Genomic DNA, 8,950 nt, shown 5'->3' with positions numbered 1-8,950 from the left:
ACAATTTGCTTAGATCCCCGTGTAGAGTGTTACCTCTTATATTCCCCGATGGAGTTCATCTTCTAACATGAAGATCCCTTGTTCCCGACAATATTGGATTCTGAGCAGTTTTTGTCTTTCTCCCCTGCAAGGTTGTCTCCCATTTGATGTGGTGTTGAACTAAAATTCCCCACAGAGTTGATAATTTGGATCCTCAGCAGACCCTTTCTCTATCCTCGGCATGTTCGTTTGAGATTCTTTCAGCAATGCCCTCTTCTCCCCATGGAGTTTTCCGTGTGTGGTTTGAAGCATGGTTTCCATGACTTTCCCCATCCAGGGTTGATTTGTTTAGAGCTAGATGATTTATTTTCATCCATAGCATTTTTCTCGAGTTGGTGTTTCCATCTTGTTGAGATTAGCCGAGTGTTGCAGCAGTGATTCAAATCTTTGATATTTGTATCCTTTGTGTTGTTTTGTTAGCATAATCACAATCATATACATGCATATTCATGCATAAAACTATTCATAAGACATTTCATTATTCATTTTTATTGCATTTTATCTCGTTATTCTGATCCCCTGATTCGATGATATCATTTACCTATGCAGAATTGGTGCGTCTGCCCTCTTTCAATTGTAAAGTGTTAGCCCCTTTAAGTAGAAAGAGTTTAACCTTTCTCCTTTCCCCACTGAGTTACTTCCTCATGGATAATTATTGTTTTAGTCTCCTCCCCAGATAATTATCTGGATGGAACCACTCCCCTTGAGATATATCCTCATTGGGTCGAGTCTTTGTTTGACTGTTTCTTTCTAGTTATTACTTAGATAGATATTTTGGTCCCCTGAGAGTTTATTACTCAATGACTGGTAATATCCTTCTTGATTGTTGAGTACATTACTTTTTCCCAATACCCAGTAAATGTAATTTACTTCCTTTGTTTTCCCCAGCGGGTTCATTTTCACGTTTCCCTAGAGAGTTATATCCTTGATATGTTCATCCTAACTGGTGATAGATATTCTCCCTTTGTGGTTTTCTATCCAGTAAAAAGGTAGTTGTAATCCCTACTTTTATTCCCTAGAGAGTTAATCCTTGATATGTTCATCTTAACTGATGACAGATTTTCTCCTCTTTGTGGTCTTCTGTCTAGTAACCGGTAGTTGTAAATCCTACTTTCCCCTTCGAGTCTATCCTTGATATGTTCATCCTAACCAGTGACAAATATTCTCTCTTTGGTATTCTATCCAGTAACTGATAGATATAATTCCTATTTTCTCCCCGACAGTCTATCCTTGATATGTTCATCCTAACCAATGACAAATATTCTTCCTTTGAGTTTATCCTTGATATATTCACTTTAACGGGTGACAAATATTCTCTCCTTTTTGTCTTCTACCCAGTAACTGGTAGTTTTAAACCCTATTTGATCTTTTTCCCAGCAGGCTATTCTTACCCAGTAATAAGTAATGAATACACCTCTTTCTCCTCAGGAAGTCATCCTTAATATGTTTACCCTAACCGGTAACAGATGTTCCTCTAACAGAGTGTATTATCTTCCTATCCAGTAACCGGTAATAGATAATATATTTATGGTACTCCTGTGTTGAAGTTCATTCTTCCCCATTTGAGTTTAATTCAGGTATTTTAGCATCGTTCTAATTTACCTGTTTCCCCTGCAGATTTTCTCTTATCCCCGACCGAGTCCTTCCATTGATTTATTTTCATGGAAATTTCCCTCGTGTCTCCAGCAGTTTTTAAGACATAGCCTGGCATACGCATAACTCTTATCCCTAGAGTCTCTGTCTCCCCAGTAAGTGTTCCTTATGGAATGCATTACGCTCCTATGGACTTTCATGTCTCTCCGGATTCTTTTTCTTTGTGACAATATATTCCCCACAAATATTATTTTAACATTCATATCATATGCATCATGATGTATCTTAGGGACCAAAATTTGTTTCTATAGGGGCAATTGTAAGACCCCAATAGATTCTTCTACTGAGTTGATGCGAAGATTTAAACGTTCACATCCTCAGTTAGAATGTCCTTAAATAGGGACAGCTGTAAGACCCCAATTTTGACCCTAAGATCCCTCATGCTATCTCATTATATGCATTAGCTTTGAGATCACACCTTGACATCCTCCTCACCCCTTATTCATTGGGCTTGCATTGTGAGAGGTCATCAAGCACATTTGATTGTATCATACTTTTTTCTTTGTTTACTAACCAAAATACCAAAAACATGTCAATGTGTAGTTTACTTCTTTTGTAGGTTGTGTGTGTGTTCACCTATGCCTCATCAAACTCATATCTAGGGTTTGAGACCCTCAATACAAGGGGACTAATCAAGAGATGGTTCACATTGGCTCTAGACATCATATATGGATCCCCATGATATTCACTCATCATTTTGATCAAGAAATCATCAAAAGTTTGAAGCTTGTTTGCCTTGGAAGCCCTAATTCATCTGAGTATCTTGTGTGACTTCCTCAGCAAGTTTCCTTATCATATGATCAAATATTTCAATGGATACTTCATATTACATCATATTATTCATATATGATCCTCCATGAGTCCAAGATATCTATAGAACTTCAAGTTTGCGAGTTGGTTCATGGTGGTTGACCAGAGAAGGTCAACTGGTCAAAACTGGGGTTCACTAGACCCTATATCCTATACGTTTTGTCATATGAAAATTATTCCAAGAGAAAATTAATTCCTCATGACATTATAAACAAATTTCATGTTGAGGTCAATATCTATTTTTGCTTGGAAAGTCATTTTTTATGATGAAAGATTATAGGTCATTTTGTTTGAACCCTAGTTAGGAGGTCAACTTCTAAGGACCATAACTTAATCATTTTTTATGATATGAAAGCCATTATAGTTTCATGATAAAATTCAAGATGTCTTATCTAACTTTGATTCTTTGAAGAAGTTCAAATTCAACTTGAAAATGCATGTGCCAAGAGGAAACATTATAGGTCACTTTGGGCCATTACCATTGAACAAGTGATTTTCCTCAACTTCTAAAATGTATAACTCCTTCATGCCAAATCGAAATGACGTCCAATTTGTGACTAAATTTAAGAGGTTTGAAAGAGATACAACTTTTATTAAGGAGCATTTTCCATTTGAATCCCATAGAAAAAGTTATTCAAGGTGGAAGAAGTGAACATTTGACTTGGTACTTAGAAAAAAATCATTTATGTTTGATTTTCCAAACTTCCACCTCAAACTTCATAATAATCCAAGCTTCAAATGGAAAAGTGTTCAACATGAAAGTTGTTCCCCTTGACGCCACCTTTCCAAAAAGTTCAATATCATCTCATTTGGCCAAGAATTGGATGACTTGCGTATGGTTTCTCTTCCAGGCTCCACTTGGATGAATCTCATGTTCACTTTCCAATTTCCATTGCATGATCACATGCCACATTTTCAGCATTGCACATGATGAAATTTGGACCTGATTACATCATTTTATGGGCCCATCACACGTCCATGCAACCATGCAAGTGGAGTTTGCTATTTTTGGCATTTTGATGGAAGGGTGTGAAAACCAATTGCATTGCCTATAAATAAGACCCTTCATGCTCAGAATTATGGACACCTTGCCCAAGCTTTGAACCTGCGATCCTAACCCTCACCATTAGAGCATAAACTTGAAGGTTTTCAATTGAAAATCAAGTTTCAATTTCACTTCAGTTTTGAAGTTGAAACTTCAAGAATCCAAGCCCTTCCTTGATCCATTTCACTTCCTGCAAGCATCTAAAGTCAAGCCAAGGCCAATTGGAAGCAAGATCAAGCAAGATTCAAGCTCCCTGGAAGGTGATTTTTCAGAAACTTCATCTCTTCAATTCTCTCCTAATTCTTCACCATTCTCTTTGATTTTTGGTTGGCTAAAGTCCTACCAATGTAGGCAAAAAGATTGAGTTGCTTTAAGGTCAAATCGAAGTAACTCAGTTCATGATCCTCAAAATTGAAATCCCTCTTTCTTTTTATATACTTGGAATTGGAGAAAATTAAGGTCAGATTCGAGATCCTGAGCATTTTCTCTTTGAAATAGTGTCCTTGTTTTTCACTTTCCATTGAGATGAAGTTGGACCAGTCTGATGGAGGTCACCGGAAAAGATGACCGAAGCCCTATCTCCGGTGGTGTGTTGGCACACTTCCTGGCCATCTGATCATGTTTGGATGTTATAATCCGAGCCATTGCTTTTGAATACCACACGTACATTGCATTGACTGAAGACTACCATTGAAAGCGCGCGTGTGACCATTAGATCTGCCACCTTAATTAATGAGGGAGATCTCATGACCCTTGTTTTTTCTAATTTCTTTTTATTTTCTGAATTTTCATTAAATCCTTTTATTTTGTTTAATTAATATTAATTTCATTTTTAATCCCAAAAATATGAGACTTTCACCAAAAATCTTTAAATATTTTTCTCTTCCATATTCTGAATTAAAATTATTTTTTGGATTAATTTTGATATTTTACATGAATTAAGTGTTTTTGTGCATATTTTTAATTGTTTAAAAATACTTCTGACTTTTCAAAAATAGTGAAATTTTTTGTCTAAGGTCCTTTGACCTTGTTTGACCTAGGATAAATCCCTTGGTTATTTATTTGGTATTTTGAAGGGATTTTAGGTTTTGACCAAATAAAAATGTATTTTAATTCACTTTTAATTGGATTTTTAATTGATTAAATGTTCAAAAAATATTGTTGAGCCATTTTTATGGTCTTGTGATGTTTGACTTTCTATTTGGGTCTTGGTCAAGGTTGATTTGACTTTTGTTAGATCAAAACCATTGGTTTTAGGGGATTGATGAAATGTACATTTCATCTCCCAAAATGAATGGATAGTTTTGATTTGATAAAAATTCTCCCTTGGTCAATTTGTGTTTCTATCTTCCCCTCCCTCTTCATATTCATCCCTATTCTTTCCCATTCCCTCATTTGACCAATGAAATCTCTAATGTCTTAAGGCTAATTGGTTCATCAATGACCTTGTGTCAGATGAACAAATACAAGTATGACACAGATAAGTCCCTCCCTCTTGATCTTTTCTTTTAGTGTATGGTGTGTTTTAGGAGTTTGGTTCTTCATACCAAATCTCTAACATGCATTAACACCTAAATTTTTATTGCGCGACCTCAAATAGTTGTGACTTCTACATAAGTCCAATTATGTTGCTTAACATAGAGCTAAATTTGACCCTAACGGCATAACATTCTAGTAAGTAAGATTGTAAGTCTCCCATTCTTCATGGTATTATATGGAGACTTGGCGTTTTTTCCTTTCATGAGAGCGAGTGGCATACTTGTTGAATTATCCAAGTTGGAGCCCTTTTCATGGGAGATGTATTGGTTTAAGGATCCATGCTTGTGAATGAATGGTTGAGTGTTCTCCAAAGAATGACTTAATCAATTAAAAAAACCACTAACCTTTACTAACCCTTGACTAACATTTGAATAATTCTCATTAATATTGCTTTACTTTCAAGTCATTTACCTTATACAATTTTTCAGTCATTTATCATTCATTTCCATTTACATTTCATTTAACTTGTTTATGTTTATGTCATTTTCACTTTGCTCATTTGAGCCATATCTTGTGATTGTATATATTTGTTTATGTGTTTTGGTTTTGTTTGTGGTCTTAGGATCTTTAAATACTTAGTAACAACAAAAACCTAAAAAATGTTTAGTGGATTGTTGATCTTGATCTGAACTCTTGGACTTAGAACTAGGCAACATTCCCTATGCAAAAAGGACTTGGCCAATGCCAACATTTTTGAGACCAAGCTAATGTGAACTGAGCCTTCATTTGTTGCAAGCCTTGGACCTTGTTTGAATTCATCTGCTACTCTGTCTTTGTGCTAATTGTTATTTTGACCATGTGTCTGATGCCTTGCTTTGAGTTGATAAAAGAATATTTCATCTGATACATGAGAAGACAAAGACGACTGCTAGCTTCTGGGATTATTTTCTTGGATGTGGCTATCTTTATTTGATGCCTTGATCATCATAATGTATGGATATTGCCAATTTCTCATTGATTATTGCTTGATTCAAAGTCCAAATGGAAAGTGGGTTTTCTATATGACATTCTTGTCTGTTGGATTACATCCCATTGGTCAGATCTTTTCAACTCTTAACTTTTAATTTATGCTTTGGATAGCCTCTTCATCTCCTTCCACTTCTTAAATTTCAAATCTCTCTCTCTTTTCAAAAACTTCTTTGCTTGTGATTTTAAACTTAGACTTTGTTTAATGATTAGAAACTTTGGCCTTATGCCATTAAATTTTTAAATCTTTTCTTAATCAAATTTGTAAACAAACTTAATCATATTGACTTTAAATTCAAAAAGACAAAAAGACTAACAACCTCATTCAAATTTTTGGGCCATTTGTGCCCCTTTTCTTATTAATTTTTTTTTAAAAGCAATTCACAAACTTTGAAATTTTTACCACGAACTACGAGGTTTTGATTCCTCATTTTTATGTTGGTAGGTAGGCACAAGATCGAAGGTCTTGTCAAACACAAAAATATAATCAATGAATTCTTTTCTCATCCCCACACTCTATTTTTCTCAAACATCATTTTATACCAAACACATATGCACACATAAGAAAGGGCTCCCTAGGAGTACCTAAGACACTTTGGGTGTTAACACCTTCCCTCTGTGTAACCAACCCCCTTACCTGTAATTTATGGAATTTTATTAGTTTTGATTTGAAAACTTCTTATCTTTGGGTTTCGTTCATACTTTTCACTTTTTCTTTGGAAACAATAAAATACCGATGACGACTCTAGTTTTATTGATGCCAAATTTATCCATAACTTGATGGTCATGAATTTGACGCTACAGTTGACACACCAGTAAAAAAAGTCATAATTAAGGACCATCCATATAGACTAGAAAACATCATGTGAAATCATAGCAAGATCACCCTAAGACTTTAGCCCTATCAACTAAAGTGATGAAAAACTAAAAAAGATGAAATGACTTCTAAGGCTTTGTTGGTTGTCTTAAGTTTACTAATTTATTGGTTATTTTGATCGTTTTAGTAATTGAGTTTTCTCTAGTTAGGTGTCTTCACGCCTCTTAGGTTTCAGAATTATCATTAAAACATAATTTTGCATGCATAAAACAGGCCTTTGACCTAAAATCAATGCAAAAATAGGAATTTGGGTCTCTCTTCTTGTTGTGTCTCTCCTCTCGTTGGGTCTCTTCACACTTTTTAGGTTTGAGCGGTTTTCATTAAAACGTATTTTTGCATGCATAAAACATGTCTTTGTCCTAAAATCATTACAAACTAATTTAAGTCAATAGGCCTAAAACCGGAATCAAGAGACTCACATAAGCATGGTTTAAGTCAAGTAAATTTTCGATTAAATCATTAACATTTTATTTTCTCAAAATTGCAATTCTGCAATCATAATTTGAATTAGTGAGTTAGGTGACTCAAATCATGTTAATGAGTAAATCATAATTTACTTCTAGTAGTGTGATTCAATCACAAGATCTCTAATTTTAAATTGAAAAAAACTTGATTCGAATCACATGATTGTCTAATTCGAATCATGACTCAAATTGTTATTTTGGATTTCATTTAGGATGATGTGACTCGAATCACATGCTAAAATCATGACTAAAATCCAAGTATTCATGTCTATTTCAACTGAAGTGGAACAACTAATTGTTACAACCATGGTTATTATACCTAAAAATGCATGTGCTTTGCTTTATTTATGAATTGAACCATTTGTGACTATTCTATTGCTTGCACAATTGCAGTTCTAGAGATTGAGTTAAGAGACCATTGACATTTTACTTATTGGATACATGGTTTTAAGGCTGATTTTGTTAGTTTTGCTTAAATTTATTTTGAGAGTTTTGGAGATAGGGTTGAATTTTGGTTACCTTTATGAGAGGAACATACCCGCAAAGTAATGTTGCAAAATCAATAATTAAATGATTATTAATCAATTTAGTTATTAATGGTTGGTTATCCAAAATTGAAATGTTTAATTCAATTATATATATATATATATATATATATATATATATATATATATATATATATATATATATATATATATATATATATATATATATATTTAAATTTTCTAAAATAAATAATTATTTCTTAATTTTTGAAAAAAATAATAAATTTTTGTTATTTTACGAAAAAAGAATTTCCATATTTTTTATTTTTTATTATGAATTTGTTTTAAATTTTCTAAATTTTTTTTTAAACAAAATTTAAATTTTTGAATTTTTTATAGAAAAAAATATATTAGTAAAAAAGTAGTATTACGGTCAATAATGCAAAAAGAAGAAACATTAAGGTAACATCACTCCACAATATGTACCCACACACTTATTGTAATGTGATTCATGCTAAAGCTCAGTGATATACAATTTTGTTGGCATTAAATATGATGATCAAAGACATATTACATCATCATTGGGTTCGATTCTCTCTTTAGATGATGGAAGATGGTTGCATCATAATGTTGAGTCGTGTTCTTCTTCTATAATTAAATATTGACGTCTATATGTAATATTGTTGATATACACATTTTGAGAATAATAAATGTGTTGATTTTCCAATACTATTTGATAAGAAAAAATCTTATCTAAACAAGAAAAAAAAATGTTTAAATAACATCTTTAGGAAAGTGTTATTACCATGACTATTTTTCTTAAAATCCTATTAATACTAGGCCACTTTTAATAATTTTTGAAAAAGAAATATTAATTTATTTTTTTCTAATGACAAAATAATATATTATAAAAATGTGGCAAACCATGAATACAAAATAAATGCTTTTAGATCTCACAAGATGTGCCAAACTAATCATAGGAGATACAATGAAGAAAACCAAAAAGAGAAAATTCACTCCATACCCTCGTTGCATTTATTCTCCTACCCCTATAAATTAAAAATTTGAACAA

This window comes from Lathyrus oleraceus, chromosome 1, assembly GCF_024323335.1.
Source record: "Lathyrus oleraceus cultivar Zhongwan6 chromosome 1, CAAS_Psat_ZW6_1.0, whole genome shotgun sequence".
Taxonomy (NCBI): domain Eukaryota; kingdom Viridiplantae; phylum Streptophyta; class Magnoliopsida; order Fabales; family Fabaceae; genus Lathyrus; species Lathyrus oleraceus.
The sequence above is the reverse complement of the archived record's forward strand: the minus strand, read 5'-3'. Positions refer to the sequence as shown.